Source organism: Chelonia mydas, chromosome 25 (assembly GCF_015237465.2).
Source record: "Chelonia mydas isolate rCheMyd1 chromosome 25, rCheMyd1.pri.v2, whole genome shotgun sequence".
NCBI classification, from domain to species: domain Eukaryota; kingdom Metazoa; phylum Chordata; order Testudines; family Cheloniidae; genus Chelonia; species Chelonia mydas.
In genome coordinates, this window is record NC_057858.1 from 11,463,983 (window position 1) to 11,484,172 (window position 20,190).

General features: G+C 50.8%; 2 long non-coding RNA genes across 2 annotated transcripts; one reads left to right on the forward strand and one right to left on the reverse strand.

The window, feature by feature from the left end:
• Positions 1–1,614: 1,614 nt before the first annotated feature.
• LOC119564479 lies at positions 1,615–18,003 on the forward strand. The gene is made up of 3 exons (XR_005223377.2): positions 1,615–2,556; positions 4,727–4,824; positions 15,632–18,003. It is a non-coding gene; the product is annotated as an uncharacterized LOC119564479 (long non-coding RNA).
• On the reverse strand, positions 5,570–20,106 carry LOC122463807. The gene is made up of 3 exons (XR_006287423.1): positions 18,394–20,106; positions 14,880–14,959; positions 5,570–9,851 (listed from the first exon to the last, which is right to left on the reverse strand). It is a non-coding gene; the product is annotated as an uncharacterized LOC122463807 (long non-coding RNA).
• Positions 20,107–20,190: the final 84 nt, after the last annotated feature.

Consider the following 20,190-nt stretch of genomic DNA (forward strand, 5'->3'; position numbering starts at 1 on the left):
CCCACCGCCCCCCTCCTGCCCCCGCTACCTACCCCTGCTCCCTACCCCGCTACCCACTGCCCCCCGCCTGCCCCCACTATCTACCCCCGCCGCCCTCCTGCCCCCACTACCTACCCTCGCCCCCCACCCCGCTACCCACTACCTACCCTCGCCCCCTACCCCGCTACCCACTGCCCCCCTCCTGGCCCCACTATCTACCCCCTACCCCCCTCCTGCCCCCACTACCTACCCTCGCCCCCTACCCCGCTACCCACTGCCCCCCTCCTGCCCCCACTACCTACCCCTGCTCCCTACCCCGCTACCCACCACCCCCCCGCCCCGCTACCCACTGCCCCCCTCCTGCCCCCACTACCTACCGCCCCGCTACCCACCGCCACCTACTGCCCACCACTCCCCTCCTGCCCCGCTACCTACCGCCCGCCGCCCCGCTACCCACTGCCCCCCGCCTGCCCCCACTACCTACCCTCGCCCCCTACCCCGCTACCCACTGCCCCCCTCCTGCCCCCACTACCTACCCCTGCTCCCTACCCTGCTACCCACCACCCCCCGCCCCGCTACCCACTGCCCCCCTCCTGGCCCCCGCTACCTACCGCCCCGCTACCCACCACCACCTACTGCCCACCACTCCCCTCCTGCCCCGCTACCTACCGCCCGCCGCCCCGCTACCCACTGCCCCCACTACCTATCCCCGCCCATTACCCCGCTACCTACCGCCCGCCGCCCCGTTACCCACTGCCCCCTCGCTACCCACCACCCCCCTCCTGCCCCTCCGCTACCCACCGTCCCCCGCCTGTCCCCGCTACCCACCGCCCCCTGCCCCACTACCCACTGCCCCCCTCCTGCCCCCCCGCTACCTACCGCCCCGCTACCCACTGCCACCTACTGCCCACCACTCCCCTCCTGCCCCCGCTACCTACCCCTGCTGCCTACCCCGCTACCTACCGCCCGCCGCCCCGCTACCCACTGCCTCCCTCCTGCCCCCCCGCTACCTACCGCCCGCCGCCCCGCTACCCACTGCCTCCCTCCTGCCCCCCCGCTACCTACCGCCCACTGCCCCGCTACCCCCTCCCCCCCGCTACCTACCGACCCCCGCCCTGCTACCCACTGCCCCCGCCTGTCCCCCTCCCCGCCCCCCCTTCCTGCCCCCCTGCTACCTACTGCCTCCTCCTGCCCCCCGCCCCCTACCCCGCTACCTACCGCCCCCTGCTACCTACTGCCCCCACTACCTACCCCCTGCCCCCTACCCCACTACCTACCGCCCGTCGCCCCGCTACCCACCGCCCCCGCCACCTACTGCCCACCACTCCCCTCCTGCCCCCCCGCTACCTACCCCTGCCCCCTACCCCGCTACCCACCGCCCCCGCCTGTCCCCCTCCCCGCCCCCCCCTCCTGCCCCTCCGGTACCTACTGTGCCCCCACCCGCCTCCTGCTGCTGCCCCCTTCCCCTACCACCACCTCCTGACCCCACCCCGCCTCCTGCTCCCCCCTTCCCCCACCCCCGCTACCTACTGCCCCCACCCCACCTCCTGCTCCTAGTGACCCCCCCACTACCTACCACCACCTCCTGACCCCACCCCCACTATCTACTGCCCCCCACCCCGCCTCCTGCTGCCACCCTCTTCCCCCACCCTGCTACCTACCACCACCTTCTGACCCCACCCCGCCTCCTGCCGCTGCTCCCCCGCTACCTATCACCACCACCAACTCCTGTATCCTGCCACCTACTGCCTCCCTGCCCTTACTGCCACCCTGCTACCTACCCCCACCCCTACTGCCTGTCCCCACCTCCGCTCCCTGCCTCTATAACCTACCACCACCCCTACCCCCACCCCTTGCTATCTACCACCACTGCCTGCTGCACCCTGCCGCCACCCCCTGCCCCTACTGCCCCCAGTACCTACCACCACCTCCTGCTGCCACCCACTGCCCCCGCTATCTACCACCCCCCTTGCCCTCTGCTGCTTACTGCCACCCCTTGCCCAACCCCACCTTCTGCTGCCATCCCCAACCCCTTGCCCCTACTGCCACCCCCTTCGCTGTCCTTCCTGCTGCAGTACCACAAGTGTCAGCTGTGATATTTGGGGCTGACATTGCAGATTGCTACCGGGGCTGTAGGAATAGTGGGAGAACATCTCTTGCTCTTTTCTCCCTGACACTGTGGTGTGGGTAAGAACAAAGGAGATGAGACAGGACTGCTGGGTAAGGGTTCTATTCCTAGCTCTGACACCTCAGGCACTTTGCTTGTCTTGGGTGCATCTACGCAGCCAGCTGCAGAGCCTCAGTTCAGGGACTTGCACTGCGGCGCCACAGAGCGGTGGAGACATTCGAGTTTGGGCTCTGAAGCTAGGGAGCCAGGAGGACTTCAGGGCCCAAGCTCCAGCAAGCCAAACAGCTGCACTGCAATTTCTGTGCCCATCACGTGAGCCCGAGTCTGTTGACTGGGCTGTGAGACTCAGCGCTGCGGACTGTCACTCGCTGTGCGGATGCATCCAGCGTCCCTCGGTTTTCCAACTCGCAAAACGGAGCTGGCACTAACCTACCTCACAGAGGAGCAGGGTAAGGCTGGAAAGGGCTAGATAAGCACTGTTAGAACTGGACCGGATTTCCAGGAACGTCACAGCGGCAAAGCTACGGTTGCTTCAGTCCCACCCAGACCCAGTGTTCTCATTCTGTGAATTGACAACAGAAATGCTGAATCATTGAACAGAAGTGAAAGAAACTCTCTGTTCTGGAAACGAACCCAGCTACCTTTCCAATGGTCTCTTTTTGGTTTTCTTCCTGTCCCTTGTGTTGGATCTTTGCCACTTTTAATTCCCTGGACACCTAGACAAAAATAAACCCTGATGGGCTCGTGCAAAAAGTGCATTCCACAGGGGGCTATTTTTATGTTGGCATTAACTGTTCTAATCCAAGCCAACAATGCAGATATCCCACTTTTGCTCCATCTCCTCAGATAGAAACTACCAACAGCCCAGAAGCACTGCCATCCACTTTGCCTTTACCATATCAACGTCCAGTATGACAGGCTAGTGAGAAGAACGGCTGCGAGCATGAATAAAACAGGAGGGTTCCCAGACAGTGTAAAACAAGGAGCCTCTGTTTGTTGTGGGGTCAGGTGTTGGTTTACTTGCTGTTGTGGGGAATGAAAAGGCTTTCATGCCTGGCAGTGCCAACATGTGCTGGTTGCCACGTTCATGCTACTTTTGTCTGATGTGGAAAGCCCTCCTTTCCCCTCTGCTCGTAGCCTGTTCTTGCCCAGTGTTCACCGGCCACAGCCAGTAAAAAATCCAATACAGGAGATGGGGTGTGAGGCTATGAGGACACCGAGCATGGGTGGTGCCTCCCCAAACAGCCCCACGTAGCTCCGCCCATGTTCTGCCCCAAGGTCCCCTCTTGCTACTAGTTGCCCCAGCCCAGGCAGGCTGCCTCCTCTTCTGTGAAGCCTGCTGGGTGGAGCTGGGGCAAGGGCGGCTATCCTATTACCGGGACTTGGGGTGGCTGGTGCTGCCCAGCGCTGGGGGGCCCTTGGCACTGGGGCTGCACTGCCTCCACTCCAGGGCTGGAGGCTCTTGGGTGGCCCAGGGCTGGGGGGGAGGGGCTACTGGAAGGGGGGGCCTCAGGCAGAAGGGCCGGGCCAGGGGCTAGTCTCGCCGTGCCCATGCTTCACCCACCATAGTGAGGGCCTAAGTAGACGGGCTCATCCTTTGGCAGTGTTTCCCTGTGGAACTCACCCATGAGTGTGTCTTGCAGGTCCCCCTCTGTGTCCAATACAGGATTTGAGTCTGTTTCGGAGCCACCTAAGGAGCTTGGCTCTTTAGTTCAAGTGGTAGCAGGTCATGCTTTTAGCTCTGGAGAGCCTCAGTAATAGCCATCACACCTACTAACAGGGATAGCCGATCACTGAACCCCACAATTTTGAAACCCCAACATCAGCAGCTAAAATGGGGCCCAGCTTGCTAGAGCCTGGGGTCACAGACTTACAGGTCCCCTCCCCAAAGTCATAACAATGATTGAAGGGATTCTATATAAAGCTTTAGGATTTTCTGGACCATGGCCCTATCAGCTCATATGTTAAGCAGCTGGGACACCAGGAATTCCTCCGAACAGGTTCAAGGACTCTAAAAACTATACCGGAAGCCCTACTGAAATTCTCAAACCCACACATGGGAGATGCTAAACCAGGAGGGGTACTGAACAGGATCAGTTTAAGTGGGAACCCCAGCAGGAATAACATCCCCACTGTAGAGTTCTGCTCAGCCACCACCAAATGCCATCTAAGAGCCACTCTATGGCCATCAAAAGAAATTAACTTCAAAGGAGGTAAAGAGAACAAAAGGATTTTTTATCATAACAGCCTTTGAGGAAGCCAGCCTGCCTCCCACTCATCATCCTGCCTGGGAGTCCTGAGTGTGCATTTAATTAAACATGCTCAGTTGTCTATATGTGCAATTTCCTTGACATCTGTTTCCATTCCATATCTTCGGGGGTTATGCGCCCAGATTTTGTCGAGCTGGATTTTATCCAGAGTTAAGAACAACAAAACATAACGGAACCTTTCAACTTCCTTGCCTCTCCTGCACTACATCAGCCTCTACCTCCTCCATACAGCCCTTGTTTTAACTCCAAGTCCATTCTCCCACCAGCCCAGGGAAGTGTGTGGGAGCCTATAAGCTATGCTCCCTCACCAGCATAGCTGAGTGACACAAAGCTCTCTCTCCTATTCCAGAAGCAGAGCATGCCACCTGCAGAGCATTCACCATTCCTGCCTGCCCAGATTGAGAGACAGGGCCAGAGGGATCAATTCACCTGCAGCAGCACAGCCAGGTCAGCAACTGTGCAATCTTCCCCCACACACCATCCCTTGCCAGTATGCCCCCACCCCTGTCTTGATATGACCACCCCCAAGAATGGCCAGCTTTTCAGTGCTAGTTAAAGTGTACGGCAGATAATAGCTGGCTAGAGTCCTGCATAAGGTAGCCAGTTGTTGCAGAATTCGCTGCCCCGACACTGTCCCATTGCAGCTCTCCACACTGGGGAAGTTATTCTGGCTATACTGCTTGTGACAAGACACATGAGTCTAGATCCCCACTGGGAAAAGGCTTTGAAACTGACGAGTTCATATTTTAATTGGATGTTGAAAAACAGTAAGTGAAACACTCAGAAGCTGAGCATGAAGTTGCAAAATGGTCCTAGCACTCCCAACCTACCTCTCCGCCTTCTCCCGCTGGGATCAGTTTAGGAATTGGACCTTACACTCCTCCCTTTCAACTATCAGTGTCAAGAGAAGATTCATTTACCTATCTCTTTCTAATAATGTCTAGTATGATTCACTTATTTTTCACCGGTTTCAGAGTAACAGCCGTGTTAGTCTGTATTCGCAAAAAGTAAAGGAGTACTTGTGGCACCTTAGATACTAATGCTCAAATAAATTGGTTAGTCTCTAAGGTGCCACAAGTACTCCTTTTCTTTTATTTTGCACCAACAGCTGTCCTGAGCAAAGAGCAAGAAGTAATCCAGATGGTGACTTTCCCTTTCTGTTTCTATGTGTATTTATGAAAGGCTCAGTAGGTTGGTATCTTCCGGGCACTTTCACTTTCAGACCCAGGCACAGAGCTTGTTGTGTTAGGGATTCTAACGCTGATGGTGAACGTTTATAGCCAGTAACTTAGTTCATTTGTATGTGATTTCAACAAAACAATTTCAAGGCAGCTGCTGGCTTTGTAAAATCTTTTCTTTCCAGGACCAAACATGGGGGCGTTGACTGTTAAACCATATCCCTTTAATGTGTGATTCTTTTCTGGTCCTTATGCCACAGCCAGTGCTAGTGCTGGGATATATGAACACCTTGGAAATGTGTTACAGTATGTGCATCCTTGCTAGACTGCAGATCTCTCCCCACTGGTAGCTAGGACAGGCAGTGAATACGCTGCCTGCTTCTGCTTTAAGAATGCCATCTGTGTCCCTTGGGAATGATTGCTGGAGTCTGTTTGTTTCAAGATGTATTTTTAAGAGTTTAAAGAGTCCCAGAGCTATTTTGTTTAATGTAATATAGAGATGAATAAATACATATACTGGAAGCATAAATATTAGAGTCTGTTCTGCAATTAAACGGTCTCCTCCTATAATTGACAATCCCTAGGCAGCCGGTCTGCTGTGACTACGACTTACGACATTCAACATAATCACCTCACTGTTACCTTGGGTTTTCCCCGGCTATTTGCTGTATTGGTCTGATGTCTCATCTTATACTTGATTGTGAGGCCCTTTGGGCAGAGGCCATCCTTTATTATGTGTGTATGTGCTGCACCTCGTGCTGATCCCCGGGGCCTGATCCCTGGTTGTGGCCTCTAGGTGTTACTGCCGTGCGAATAATAATGAATAAGAAACTGCAGTGGTTGAAGAGTTAGACTGAAAGGTAAAATCCGTGCAGTCTCCGCCATGAGGAGTGGAAGAATCCGGGATCCCTCCTCCCACAGTCCCCCCCTTCACCTGCACAGGAGATCTGATGGACTTGTTTCATGCATCTACACATTTGCAGCCATCCATCACAAGAAGAAAACTCAAGCCCAGGCCACCTCACCGGCCTCTCCTCTGTTGCTGGGAGGATCAGAGATATGTTCCGGATCCCAGCAGCTGTGAGGAACTCCACATTCCATTGAATAGTCATTTCATCTGCATTGCAAGGCGGATCACTAGATGTTCATCTTCTCCCTTGTGGGGAGGGCGCATGTTACAGCCTCCCCCCGCCTTCTCCCCTGACTCCCACCGCTTTCTCACTGTACCCACCCTTTAACCTATGGTTGCATTGGCATAGCCCCACTAAAAAGTCTTTCAGGAATTCAGGCCCCCCAGCTGGTTCGCTTCCCCAGCACTGAACACCTAGCCAAGTTCTTGGGCACTGACTTCCTTTCTCTACAGCCCTAGCCCCTTTGTGCTTCCTTGCTCATCTATGTCTCTGCAACCATCTATTTCTCCTCCTGCGATGAAGGGTGGAGGGAGTCTTCAGGCAGGGATGAAATTAAAACCTCTCCCCCAACTGTCCCTGTTAATCTGAATGGGCAGATTAGGAGGTGCTCCTTTCAGGGATGTTAATGAGCACCATTGGCAGCAGGGACATCATTCCCCGAGGGTTGGACATGTAAATCAGTGAGTGGGTTAGGACAGAAAGGCACTGGAGTCCAGAAGGTGTTTCAGCCTCGCCTTTTCAGAGATCAGTATGAGACCAATAAGGAGGGTAGATTATTGTTCATCTGTCTACTGTGGGATTTTTACCCTTTCCTTTCTCTGTAGCATCTGTCAGAGACAGGCTATTGGACTAGATGGACCTGGGGTTTGATCCTGTCTGACAAGTCCTACATGCTAGAAATTCACTGCTCAGTGGCTTTTTGGTTTTGCTTTCAAGAGATCTGCTGTATTTTATGTTCTGTTCTGTGCCTAGGTCTGCTCCCACTGGGGTAACGGGAGTGGGGAGCAGCCAGGGAAAACTCCCTTTCTCTTTGGCTCAAGAGAAGGTACCCTGTGCCTCAGGCAAAGACCAGTTCTCGAGATGGGCTATTTCATGAAAACTCAAAATCTCTGGATGTGAAATGGCCTGACATGAAACTGTGATTCTAGGAAATCTGGGGAAAACTCCTGAGGAAGGCAATTATCCTCTCTGCATGACTTGGCAGCTCTTTGTCAGATCTATAGAGAGAGGCTCAGAGAAACAAACCAACAGGAGGAGCACTGGAGTGAAATGGAGGCATAGCTGATTTACAATGAATATTGGGAGACGCTTCCTTACCGGAAGAGCCAGTGGATGGTGATGAAATCTTCCACATGGGCGTGATGGAAGGAGCTCCGTTGCTTGCAACACCTGAAACTAGACCGGGGCCAAGCATTGGGGAATGTGCTGTAAGGGACCATCATGTGCTGGCCAAGAAGAAATGGGCTCAGATGGGATCAAAGAGTATCTTCCAGCTCTAATTCCTCTGCTTGTGTCATGCAGAGGGGAGGGAAACCTGTGAAATAGACAAAGGCCTCTTGCATGGGGGTAGGCTTAACATGTGACTGGCTTCAGCAGCACCTTCAGGGGTCATGGCCGCTATCAGGGAGGTAAGGATACTTGTCCTGTGTAGTCCCGATCCTGCAGTCCTTACTCCGGTGAATCGTTCGCTTGCAAGGTCAGGCCCTTAGACCTGCTGTGTCAGGGTGAGGCCCGACCTCTGTCACACAAAGCCAGTTCCTGTTTTTTCCATAGCCTGGAAATCCCCTGACTTTCCATCTGGCTGAGGAGCGGTAGGCCCAGCTGGCTTTGCTCCGCCCCTACCCTCCTCCTGGCTGTGAGAATGAGGCATCTGCAGAGAGATAGCAAGGGGTGGCCCCAATGCAGACCTGCAGTTAGGCTGGGTTCTTGTTTCAGGAAGGTGAGTGAGGAGAATCCTGCTCAGAGGCATCCACAGAGACCTGGCTGCTTTCTCAGATTGCACTGCACTGTGTGAGAGAGACTTCAGCTGCTCTTCGATACCTGGGCTGGGGGAGGGAGATCTCCCCCTGCACAGTGTGAGATGCGGGAAGGTAACGCCAAACCGGTCCAGCAAGTTCCTTTCCAGCCATGTATAATAAAAGCTGTGTAAAGCTTTCATCAAAGGGTTTCAAAATCTCGTGGGAGAACTCCATCTGCGGCCATCCCCCAGCAGAGGTACTTTCAAGGAGATTGGTCACTGTCCATTCCACAGACAGTGGAAGAGAGACCATCACTTCTTAGACCACGAGAGACTGCGGGGTCCTACCCTGGGCTAACCATCCCCTACTGGAAATGGCTTTGCTGCTGTTCTGCGATATGCATTGCCAATCAAACAGATGGAGGGGGAATGGACAGCGCATGGCATGGGGACAGTTCACTGGTTTCTTTCCCTGCCCAAGTCATCGGTGACTGAACATTGTTCCCATTGGATGGCTGTTTGGTGCCTTGTGTGACATGAGTTTGCTGGGTCTCATTCCAGTCCCCACGCGTCCAACTCAGTCACTGGCCCCCTTGTTGGTGGGAACTAGTGGATCCCGCCCAATGGCACCATGGTGAGGGATGGTGTATGGGAGACTCCAGTGCTGTCCTGACATTGCTCTTTGGATAACTGGAGGCCTCCACTCTCCATGGCTTTAAGGCAGCTCTGTTCACTTCTGGGATTTCCAGCAGTTTGTGCTGGACATTTTCCTGTAAGTGTGTAGCATGCACCACTTGGGAAAATCCCGTAGCAAGAATACCAGCAATCGGGACAGCTGCATCACAGGCTCCACTGAGAGCGTGACACCCCACTATCTGCTGTGGGGAGGGACAGACGGGATGGCCTGGCATGGTATCACTGGGGGTGGGAGGAAGACTTGTTTTCCTGCCAGGTTGCAGAGGGGAAAAGACAGGGAGTAGAATGCAGCTGATGCAACCCAGATAGAAGCACTATGGAACTGCAGCCAGAGCCACTGGAGAGCTACCCCAATCCTGCCTCCCTGCTCAGGTTTCTTTGCTGTGGATTGTTTTCAATTCCTGCTTCTGGGAACCCACCCCTTTTTTGGGGGAGGGGAATCACGGCACGCACCTGAATTGGGGTGATCGCTTTCCAACTCTTTAGAACTGGTGCCAAATCAGGAGAAAATCACACATGGCTTTGTATCGTCACAAGGACGTCCTGTAGGCAGCAGCCGGGGAGCTCTGTGAAAGTGGGAGCTGTGGGCAGTTCAGCGGATGACTCTGTTCATAACGATGGCCCTCTGCATTCTCTGTCAGCTAAGGATCTCCAAATCTATCCAGACAGTCATTAATCCTCACATCCTCCCTGTTTCAGGCATCCTTACCCCAGCATTCACAGATCAGGAAACTGAGGAACAGAGAGGGGAACCATCTTGGCTTTAATCATGTGGCAAATCAGCAACAGGCCTGGGAGTAGAACCCAGGAGTCCTGGTGCTCTTCTTCTAACCCCTTGACACACTGCCTCCTTTCCCAAGGGTACTGCTTTGGGTAAGACTTGGGCCTGGCCTACACTACAAAGTTAGTTCAACCCAGATACATCACTGTAGAGTGTGAAAAATTCACCCTCCCGAGCATGTAGTTAAACCAACCTAAGTTCCTGTGTAGACAGCGCTAGTTTCATAGAAGAATTTTTCCGTCAACCTAGCTACTACCTCTTAGGGAGGTGGATTACCTATGCTGACAGGAGGCATTCTCCCACTGGCGTAGATAGCATCTACACTGCAGCTGTGCCACTGGAGCTTTCCAGTGTAGACAAACCCTGAGCTAGCGGTTCCATTAAAAACCTCAAGACACAGGGGTTTAGCTCTGGCCCCTTTCCTTCCTGAATTAACAGTAATACCTCTGTGAAGCTGGGACTCTGCCTGGAAGTTGCCAGCCAAGCAGAGAGCCTGGGTCCATCTCCCATCACTGCAGGCCTCCTTTTGCAGCTGATTCTTTACCGCAGCACGATCTTGTGCTGGAGGTGACACTCACTGATGACATTTGCCCATATTTTGGCTGCTGTGCGCGCGCACTGAGGCTGGGATGTACAAATGTCTAACTGCAGGCCCAGGGACATATTCCACTAACTGCTGCAACCAGCCGTCCCCTCAGCTGATAAAGAAAAAAACCTGGTCTGACGAGAGACCGTGGCACAAAAGTGTGTGGCAGGCTTGCCTATTACCGTAATCTGGACTGAAATTCGTCCGTGTAGTTTGTAGGGCCATATGGCCTTATTCCTGCTCTAGGAATATTTTTGGGGCAGTTCTATGGCCTGTGTTAGGTCAGACTTAGATGATCACAATGGTCTATTCTGGCCTTAGAATCTATGGTCAGCTCCAGGTGACTGCCCCTTAAATGGCAGTCGGGTGACTTCTGCCTCTCATGCTGACTTTTATCCTAGACCCAGAGATGACCTGACCATACCACCAGATTTTTGGCTGGTCACTATGAGACATACATACTTAGGGCCTGGGGTTCAAAAGCAGTGAGCCTCCATGACTCCGCTTGCAGTCACTGGGAGCGCTTGCTGCTTGGCACCTTCTGAAAACTAGCCTAGGGAATCTCAGGCTGGGCACCCAAAAAGCCAGGCCCTCAAATCAGTAGCCACTTCTGAAAATGTTGGCCATGTGGGCCCACCAGCATGGTGCCCTGTTCGTGTGCCTGCACTGCCACCTACTGGAAGAATAGGAGGACGTGTGGCACCTTAGAGACTAACCAATTTATTTGAGCATAAGCTTTCGTGAGCTACAGCTCGCTTCATCGGATGCATAAAGTGGAAAATGCAGGGAGCAGGGCTCCAGGCTAACAGCAGAGAAGGGGAATGGTTGCTGTTCACCTGTCCTTCCTCAGTCACGAGGGGACAGTGGGAAATTCTTGACATAACATGTGCTGGAGGAGATGAAATTGCTGCGGGGGATTGCAGAGCCCACTGAGTAAATATGCCGGGGATCGGGTGGGCAAAGCAGCTGCAGAGCAAGCGATTTAAATTAATAGGTTTCAGAATAGCCGCTGTGTTAGTCTGTATCAGCAAAAAGAACTAGGAGGACTTGTGGCACCTTAGAGACGAACCGATTTATTTGATGAAGTGGGTTTTAGCTCACGAAAGCTCATGCCCAAATAAATGTGTTAGTCTCTAAGGTGCCACAAGTGCTCCTCGTTCTTTAAATTAACAGGGTTACTGAAACGCACCTCCTCAATGAAATCCCTGATCAAGGTGCGGGAGATAGAGGGGAAACAAACTTCCAGTCTCCCCACCGTGATACCTGCCAGGAATGTAAGGACTGCCACTGTAAGGCATTTCATTGTCTATAACACACTCTACAAAAAAACTCTGGGCTAGATCCTCAGCAGGTGTAAATCAGCACGGCTCCACTGAAGGCACAACATCGACATACACCAGCCGAGGATCTAGCCCTATGTCATCTGAAGCTACAAATCAGCTGCCGAACCTCAGCAACACACAGCCACATGACTTGCTTACATCCAGTCTCTGCCACATCCTTGGTCCCATAAGATTCTGAACTCCTCAGTTTCTTATCAACTTCAGGGGCAGTTGCGGACACTCAGCACCTCACAGGACTGGGTCCACAAAGTACTTGTACTGGGTTGTAAAGTGTTTTCCCACCACTATAGTGCTTTAGGGATAACAGTAACTACGGGTGGTAATACCCGGGTCTGCTAGCCAGCCTCCGGCAGTAGCCAGCGTTGGATGCTTCAGCAGACAGTAGAACCTAGCCTCGGGCTGAGAGACTGGCCTAGTACTCAGGAGAGCTGGATTCAGGTTCTGGCTCTTCCACAGACTCTTTGTGTGGCCTTGGGCAAGTCACATAATCTCTCTGACTCAGATCCACAGAGGTATTTAGGCTCAGTGGAAGTTGGGAGCCTAAATACCTTTTGTGGATCTGGGCCTCAATTCCCCAGATGTAAGATTATAATCCTCCCTTTTGTCTTTTGAGATTGCAAACTCTCTCGGGGCGGGACTGTCTCTCACTGTGAGTCTATACAGAGCCTAGCACAATGGGGCCCTGATCTCAGATGGATCCTCTGGTGCTATCACAATGCAAACAGTTATAGGTACAAAGGTATTATTAGCCCTATTTCACATGTAGGGAAACTGAGGTGCAAAGAGGGGAAGTGACATGCTGAAGGACACACAGTGAGTCAACAAAGAGAACCCAAGTCTCCTGACTCCCAGCCATGACCTTGATCCACTCCACAGTTGTGAGATAAGGGGGAGGAATTTCTTCCTGAACCCTACTAGCAACCGCATTACACCATGAAGCATGAGGATTTAGGAACACTTGCAACTTTGAATCCTCACCCATGTCACGGCAGATGCTGTTCTTGATAATCTAAGCATCCGATTCTTTTTGGAATCTTAGTAAGATACTTTTCTTAATGTACTGCAACAGATTCCTCTCCTTCATCAGATCTCCAGATTCGTAAGTAATTAGCACGTAACTGCATAGGGACCTTATCACTATTTTTGAGATCATTCATGCAGCTGTTTGAACTTATCCTGCTCAGCGCTTGCTTCCTCCCCGACATAACATGGATAGTAGTGTCACTTCCCCCGGGAGGAGCCTTTTGAACACTGTAATGTCTGCCCAACTAACCCCTAAGTCTCACAACACTCAGGGCATGCTCTGAAATGCTTCAGGCAACGAAATTATTAGATTGGCTTAAAAATCATGAGGTTTTTTTTAATTACATTTGGGGTACATTTTATTTACTTCTGGTTTTATAACCTTTACAAGCTTTTCTCCGCCAGCACAAAGGCTAGAAACCTACTTTTTTTTTTTAATGAAAGCTGAGATTCTCATGTAGCCACATGACTCCCAGAGCTGGGACTTTAAGATCAATATCAAATAATCTGAGGCTCATGATAAAATAATGAAAGTTGGCAAGGCTGTATCACCCTATGTATCTATCTAGCTACCCATATCCATCCACTCATCCCTATGCATATCCTTCTAGCTATCTAATCTGAGCGCATAGATCCCTTAAAAAAGTAAATACAAGCCAATCTTGCTTATATGATCCAAAGCAAACCCAGTGTGAAATCTACATGGGATTTTAGAATTGGCTCTTAAAAGCCTAAAATAGTCTTTTACTCAGTCAAATGAAACTATTGTGCATGTCAAACTAGGGAAGATTTCAACATTTTTTTCTTGCATTTTGTAAACCACTGACCAGAAGCAAATGATAGCATCTGGAAAGAATGTGGAATAAGCAACACATCCTTAGAAAAACATATAAGCTACATTCATCCCTGGTGTAACTCCACTAAGGAGTTACACTACGGAAGAATTTGTCTCTGATGATATTTATTCTATACCCCTCTTTGAACAAATGTTCTTTCTAGGTGCAAATCCCCTCATTAAAATATAAGCAGAAGGGGCCAGATTTGTAAAGATTGATTTCTCTGGGAGTCAGGCACGCAGATGCTTTTGTAAACCCCACTAGGTGCCCAACTGCATCTTTAAGTGCATAAATACCTTTAAAAATCTGGCCCTATATCTCTTAGGTGTTTATGAAAATGTTACCCTTATTCTAATGCTGTTAGCTGTCAGCAATATGGAACATAAGAACGACCATACTGGGTCAGATCAAAGGTCCATCTAGCCCTGTTGTCCAACAGTGGCCAATGCCAGGTGTCCCAGAGGGAATGAACCAAGTGATCCATCCCCTGTTGCTCATTCCCAGCTTCTGGCTTGGGACACCATCCAACTCCCATACAAACACTCTCTCTTCCTGAGCTTGACTTCACCAGCACACAAATTCATGGGATATTGTCCACTTAGGCTCCAGTTCACCGAAGCACTTAAGCAGATGCATAAGTCCTACTGACTTCAATGCTTATCTTTAAGCACACGCCCAAGTGCTTTGCTTAAACCAGGCCTCAGCCAGCATCCAAATGAACGGGCCACTCTTCATTTAGCTTAGGGAGATTGGAAGGGGGTAGTGTTTTACAAAAACCCAGTAGGGACAGAAATGTTTTCAGAATCTTTTGCTTAAATTTAAATCCCTCTTTTTGTTACTGAAACCTTCCGCCTAGTGTTGTGAACTCAAATACACTACCACCTGGCTACTACAGGAGAACCAGGATAGATATGTGTCTGTAACTGACTAGGAATCCACCATGAGGCTAGTACAGAAGGGGTGGGGGAAATGTGAAACTGACTAGGAACAGAAAATTGAACTGAACTGTACTCTTTAGTTGCCCACGCTGAGTGCAGTGAGAGAAACTGGGCAAGTTATTTTATCTCCCTATGCCTCAGTTTCATTATCTGCACAATGGGGAAGAATGATAGTGACCTCCTTTGTATAGTGCTTAGAGATCAATGGATGAAAAGTGCTAGTTAAGAGCTAGGTATTAATACTATTACTTACAGTTGCGTCCAGGGTGTGCCAGGCACTTTCTAAACACTCCAGAAGGGACGGCTCCACTCCGGCATTAAGGATCTCACAATCTAAGGACAAACAGACAGGGGTTAGGGGGAAAGGGAACAACAATAGGCAATTTATATATGTCAACATGACTGGCTCAAGTGTGTCTTTAATAGGGCTTAAATGTGATAGAGGTGGAGCCTTGTGGGAGATGTCAGAAAGGTCAGACCATGCATGGGGGGCTGTATGGAAGAAATATTTTTAAAAATTATGGAACTAACCTGGCATTTGCTGCCATCCCACTGATCACTCTGCTTGTATGCTCTATCCATTCCCCCACCCTGTGTGTGTTTTGTATATTGATTATTTATTATTTGTATTATCATAGTGCCTAGGAGCCTTGGCCATGGGCTAGGATCTCTTGTGCTGGGCCTGTACAAACACTGAACAAGAAGATTTAGATTGTAAACGCTTTGTGGCAGGGACTATCTATTATTCTGTGTTTGTCCAGCACCTAATGCATTGGGGTCCTGATCTTGGTTGACCCCCTCGGCACATCATAAACATGATTAACGATAAGATAAGTTGGAGATTGCAAGAGAGGCTGACAAATGGGTGAGGAGGCTGGGAACATTACACAAATAATAAACAAACGGCATCCAGAATGAAAAGTAAATATGATTCTTTAAAATGTCTGTATAAATAAGCTCAGGTGTTATTAGTAACAGGGCTAATAACTGCGTTTGTCTCGACAGAATCCCTTTTACCTACAATGATGGCAGGTTGTCAATTACAATGGAAAGAAGAAAAGCCACACATTTGAAGATCCTGCTGAATAAGAGACTTTCTTAGTGAAGCAGCACTCAGAGGGACTAAAAAATATCAGAATAATGGTAGCTGGAAATAATCTTAAAGCAAAATCCATGTATCTTCTAAATGATATAACTTCAAATCCACATCTCGAGATGGTAAATTAACATCATTTCAGATTCTGTCTGCATTTCGCAGCTGTTAGATGTGTGAAATGTAGTTTCGTAGTCATTGTTCAGACTGGACTCCAAAAACATCGATCCATACTGACCCAAATGGAAATCACTAAGGAGATCCCAACGACATCTGAGCTGATGCCCCTGTATTAAAAGCAGCTAATCAATATCAAAGAGATAGACAATCCCTTGGAATTTCCCAAGGCGGCCTTCAGATGATAGTAGCTTTTGATCACTGCTGATAGGGGCTGGAGTTGAAGTAGTGACTTAAGAGGCGAAGTGCTCTGTAGCCTAGTATCAGCATCCTTGAGCCATCCTATCCCCCAACACCAGTCTCTTCTGATTGCTAAATAACTTCCATCACTTGGCATCAGTCTCTGAGCCAGGGTTAATCCAGATGTTCATTGTTGTGGACATCAGGATAAAGATAAAGAAGTAAGTGCTTTGTTTTCCATTCACAGGGCTTTTGTCTTACATTATTGCCATTCCCAGCCATGGCCCAGGACCCCAGTGTGATAGGAGCCGTTCAGGCACAGAGCAAAAAGGTGGTCCTTTCCCTGAAGAGCTTACAGTCAAAGGTCTTGATAAAGTAGTGGCACTCTAAGCTATCATCTTGCTCCTGGCCAATCATCCCAGCCCAACAATGATACTGAGGGCTCTTAAGATCACCCAATTCCAGCAGCTGGCGGCTTTAAGAAAAACCCCAAAACAGTGTGATGCATGGTAAAAATCATGCAAGTTGGCTGGCCCTTTGTGCTGCCCCATGACCCTCAAACTTTCCTAACAAAACTAGCCTACCCCCCAGAGCCAACAGAGGTAACACCATGTGTTGGGATCACTACAGCTCTCCCATGCTGAGAAGGGTCTGGCCAGGACAGTATGAAGACAGGAGACCTCCACGGATTAAAGAAAGTGCTGTAGGAAGTGGTATGGGGGGATGCAACCTGGGACGCTCTTCCTGCTGTCTGTGCTGAATCAATGCTCCTGTACAGGGCTAGGAGGTGCTTGGTTTGGAATGAAATGTAAAACCAAGGTCCCAAGCATGTGAAGGTAATCAAGATCACCAGAAGCTTTTAGGAACTGTAGGATTATGATTCATGAGCTCTCGTCTCCCAGGGTAGTTTCCAACTTGGGTAACTAACTTCTGCTGACCTAAATCCTTCCCCATTTGCATTTAAAATCAGATACAGAATTCTTCTTCACTTCACTTCCTGTTGTGTAGCATAGTATGCTGTTCACAAGCTGCTGCCTTCTACCGCAAAGGTGGCTGCATTTCAGATGCTGAAGAAGGCTTCCTTGCATGCATGCAATCTGTGCAGGGCATTGTGTCGAAGGTGTTGCGCTGTTGTCCTTATTATTATTTTTATATTTTAATTATTTACCATCCAAGATTATCCTGAAGGGGGAGTGGAGCCAGTTAGACGCTGTGAAAAGACAGTGCCCTGAGCAAAATACGAGGCTGAGTGAGCTAGAACTGAAGCAGCCACATCAGGAGTATTTGGCAGAGAGTAGAGACAGCAGAGTACAGGGAACGGGTGGAGGTGTGAAGTGAAGCAGGGAGAGGCGGAAAAGAGGGATCAAGCTGGTGAAAAGCAGAAAGAAGAGGACAGGCCAGGAATTAGAAAGGAGAGGAGGGAAAGTGTATCCTGCTTGAGTGAGCCGCTGTAACCAGATCCCCTGCATGCATTGCTGAGGTTTTACACAGGTTAAATTTAGTACCAAACGTACAGCTCAGCAGAACAGGTTCCTGGGGAAGATGCAGTTGGACTCGAAGGAGTTTGCATCATGCTTAAAACAGGCAGTGCCAAACCGCTAACCATTCCTAACAGGGGTGGGGTTGGTGGAGCAGCCTTCTCACCTGCTTTTCCCTTATAGGGTGTTGGAAGAGCTGGACCCTGGAGGGAAGCTTGGGCTGAGGACCAACTAGTACAATGCCTCAGGAAGGAAGGGAAGGGAAGTGGGCCAGGCAATACACCAACGCTGAGAAGCACCAACTGGTGCTGACCAAGGAAACTGCCACATCGGGACACACTAACGGTCCCTCTAGCTGGGACTCCTGTGGCTGATGCCAACTGCTCCTGAGCAGAGACATCCAACATCTGCCAGAAGAGTGTATTTTTGTGCGTAATACTGACAATGGCCACAGGCAAAGTAAAGAGAGGGACAGGGGTGCCTTGGGGTGGGCAGAGTTAGGATGGTTTTGGCTGTTCGAGTGGGGAGGAGGGAGGTCAGATTCTTCTTCACCAGGGAGGGTGTTAAAGAGGGGTTGGCAAAGGAAAAGGATTAGAGGGATCTGTCAGTGTGAGAAAGAGTATGGGGAGGGTCATTCAACTTTTTCCTTCTCTCACCCCAACTCTGTACTTGCCTGGTCAGATGTTCTTACTTGAGTGCCTGGTAGCTAGAGGATGTACTGATAAACTCCATGGAGGCTCGGGTGCTGGTCACATTATTAAAGCTGGGGTCTGGGTCAAATCTGCCCTGCCTGAAGATGATCTTCCTCCACCCTCCTGCTGCCTGTATAAAACCCTCACCTCAGCATGCCTGTCCCTCACCCAGGAGCACTGGAGGAGCTCATCCTGCTCCTGAGCAGCCAGCAAGCGATGTTGTCCGAGCAACACAAGGCACCTTTCCACCCCAGATGACTCAGTACCAGCGCTCTTGCCCTCCCCACCTTTTCATAACTCATGAAGCCAGAGTGCCTGGCTCTCCCTCTTGGCAGGGCATAGACCAATCTACAGCCAGGGCAAAGCAGTCAGAAGAGCAGGGGTCCCTAGGTTGTCCATGGAGGGGTTCCGGTCTACAGCACCAGGCTAGTATTTTAATTACATGTGCATATGTAAATCAGGCACATGATAAAGGACAAAAATCCCAGCAGCACAATGCATTTTATTGGCTGAATCCTAAGGGCTTGATTCCCCTGTCATGCCAATGTAAAAGCACCCAAATGCCAAGAGTTGGTAACTCTGTATCTTGTTCTGTGCAGATGCTACATTTCATGCTGGGACCTGTTGTCCCCTCTGTGTCAAAGATGAGGTTGGCTTCTGACACAGTCTTCATTTAATGGGGATTAAGGTGTGCCTTCCAGGCTCCTGCCAAATCACCTACATGGATGCACATATCCAAGTGCCTTACGCAGTCCACAGGAATGCCCTCAGACAGGCTATCTATTCTATAAAGGTTCTCATACCACCTTCATCACCATAGTACCTGAGCACTTTTCAGTCATTCAGTAAGTGTATGACTAATATCTGACGTGCGAGTTGTTCTTGCTGTTTTCTCATGGAGACAACTGTGTGTGCAATCCAGGGTTTTGATATTTTTTTTAACATACACCCTGCTCTGGGTTTATATTAAAGAAGGCAGGTTAGAAAAGTGCACTTTGCCCTTGGAACAGAAGGTGGTGATGTTTGTGATGATTATTAATTCCTGGTGGAGTTTGTTCCACAATCTGGTCTTGGATTGGGCCCGGAGAAAGCTCTGTCTCCTGCACCGACGTGCTTTACCCTCATTGTGGAAAGTTCCATTGTGCCACAGGAGCGGAGATGTTACCACGGTTTTCATTCCAGAGCTTTAGGCCCTTTTAGCTACCCTGTGTCCAGACCATGGACCGTCTTGAAGCTCACCCTATATTCTATAAGAAGCCAGCATAGAAAGCAGAGAACAAGTCTGATGTGCTTGCAGTACCCCATGTTGATCAGATGTGCTGCACTGTTTTGCACTAACCAGCAGTTCCTAAGGGCGGATGGCTTCATGCCAAGCGTGGCCTTGCTATAGTCCAGACGGAAGTAGGTGGGATACCACAGGCCTGGTCATCGTCCACCAGGCTGGGACAGAGCCTCCTGGCCAACTGAAGAGGGCAGAAAGCGTTACGTGTGGATGCTGCTATGCGAGAGGTCAGCGGGGAATCCAGCAGCGCACCTAGGCCAGGTGCTGAGTTCCCAACTGAGGGGGTGCATCTTCAGAGGCCGCAAATGCTTCCACGTGCTCCCCTCTGCCCGCCAGCATCACCTGGGCCCTGCTCACCACGCGAGGTGGCGAGATGTGGGGCAAGCCTGTGTGAGGCAGGATGGGGAGAGCCAGCAGCCATGGGCCGGGGAGCTAGTAAAGCCCAGCCCAGCCGCCTACAGGGCAGCTCCCCGGTCACGCAGCCCCTTGGGGAGAGCAGCCCACCTAGTTAGGCCCACCTGTCTCTCCCGGTGATACCCAAATCTTTCTCCCCTTTGCCCTCTACCCTTTGCTCTCTGCCCTTTGCCCTCTGACCCTTGCTCTCTGCCCTCTGTCATTTCACCTGCCCCACCCCACAGGTCCACCACGCGAGCCCCACCCTT